The following is a 2,036-nucleotide window of genomic DNA, read 5'->3' as shown; positions in this document are numbered from 1 at the left end:
CTTTGCGCACGGGTATTCTTCAAGCCTTCTTACGTCAAATGTGCAAACTGTCAATCACTGTAAGCGTGCTTGTGGTTGGCTAACACTTCCATCCATCAAAACGTTGCTGGCTAGGCATTGGCTGGCTTCAAACAGCCCAAAATTGCGGAGCGCAGACTGGCACCTCGCTAAACCTGTCAGCGACTCCGTCTCTGTTCTGGGTTATAACATCGCCTGTGATTGAAGGAGAGAGACTGGGAGGGCTCATTTTGCTCGGAAGAGACTATTCTATATGAAACAAATGCCATTTCAAAGCTGGAATCGATATTTCTTTGAAAATGGACGCTATCTACAACTATAACTCGAATCGCTCATGTAAACTAAGGAGGATCTTTCGTTTTTTCTCCTATTTTTTCGTTGTTTTGGATTAAAAAGTGGGATGCATTTTGAAGAGTGGACTCTTATCTTGAAATGTTGTGCTGGTGTTTCTTGGATTAGTCCGAGCTGACCAGAACTATAGGCGATGAAACGTAAGTACTGCGTTCACTTTGTACATGTGGGCGGGCCGGTGCAGGTTAACAGGTTAATATCCCAATCCTTTTGATTGGCGGACACGTACTTCTTCAACATGCTGACCAATATCCTGTTGGTTCGTTCCACTTGTGCTCATAAACACACACACACACGCACGCATGCACAAACAATATATATATATACACACACACACACACACACACACACACACAAATCATGTAGCCCTCTCATATTTTCCCTCTTCGTTGTCATTTTTATAAACTAAAACAGCCGAGACAACAGACGAGAGCGCACTCAGCTCAGAAACATGACCTTGAGAAGATGTGGTTCATCAAAAGGCAGGCTGTTGTTTCTGCAGACACTCTACCCACTTTGTGAATTTGCAAACCACAGTGAAGAAGTATTTGTTACCCCTTGTTGACCGTGGTAGGGCTCCCACACAATCTATTTGGAGGTCCGACCATGGGAAGGTCATTCCTTTAAGTTGCAGTGGTGCTCGGTGGTTTGGGTTTGCCGGTTGGAACTGGCAACACACCAGGCATCCTTTTACGTACTCTGCCACATCTTGCCGCATGCCAGGCCAGTATGCTACTTGCTTGAGCATTTCGTAGGTGGCCTTGGTGCCATGGTGTCCAGCGCATGATGAATCGTGGGCGTGTGTCAGCTGTAGCGTCTGGACCAATCAAACACACAATTTTTCATTTGATTTAACAAATCAGTTAATCATTAGATTAACAAATCGTCACAGTCCCCTCACCCAAAAAACTGGATGCCAGGATGTCTGCAACAACACCAGGCCCCCCCTGGTTACCATGGCAACCCTGACACCAGATACATTTACGTCCTAATGGAATGTGAGTAGGGAAAATCACTGCATGTTCCATAGCAAGAGGCACAATGCACATTAGAAATTGACTTTTCTACTAATTAATTCATAGGAAAACCTTTCTTTGAATGAACACACATATCCTTCAGGTCATTGTGTATATTATTGCTGTCTTGTATATTATCTGTTGTATTGTTGACTATTTTATGCATGCTTATGATAGAACCACTCATTCATGTAATCTTACATATACCGTGTTTGGTCTCTATTAATTCATATTCGGATGATCTAATTGAGAGTGTATATTGTATGTGTATACCTATGCAACATATTAGTGTTCTAAGAATCTTTATTAGTTTGTGCATCAACACCCCAAGCGAATTACATTAGCAAATTACCATGCCCTCACACAAAGGGTCGTAAAACCCTCCAGCAATTGCAACCTCCCGCTTGGAATTTCCGCCTTTCTCATTGGACAAGCCCATCTTGAGAGGCGTGAATCTTCTCTGACCTTAAAGGCATCACACCATGTGACCCGCCCAGAGTCGGTGGTTTGTTAGGCTTTGAGAAGATGTGAGCTACAATGCTCCAGGACATCCTTAAGTTTTGTGCCAGGCCTTCGGCCTTGAATTTCCATTTCACCAAGATTCTCTGACGCAAACTGGTTCTTTTTCATCAACCAACTTCAGCAAAGATC

The sequence above is a fragment of the Sinocyclocheilus grahami genome, unplaced genomic scaffold (assembly GCF_001515645.1).
Source record: "Sinocyclocheilus grahami isolate Dianchi unplaced genomic scaffold, SAMN03320097.WGS_v1.1 scaffold2501.1, whole genome shotgun sequence".
NCBI classification, from domain to species: domain Eukaryota; kingdom Metazoa; phylum Chordata; class Actinopteri; order Cypriniformes; family Cyprinidae; genus Sinocyclocheilus; species Sinocyclocheilus grahami.
Note: the sequence above shows the minus strand (reverse complement) of the source record.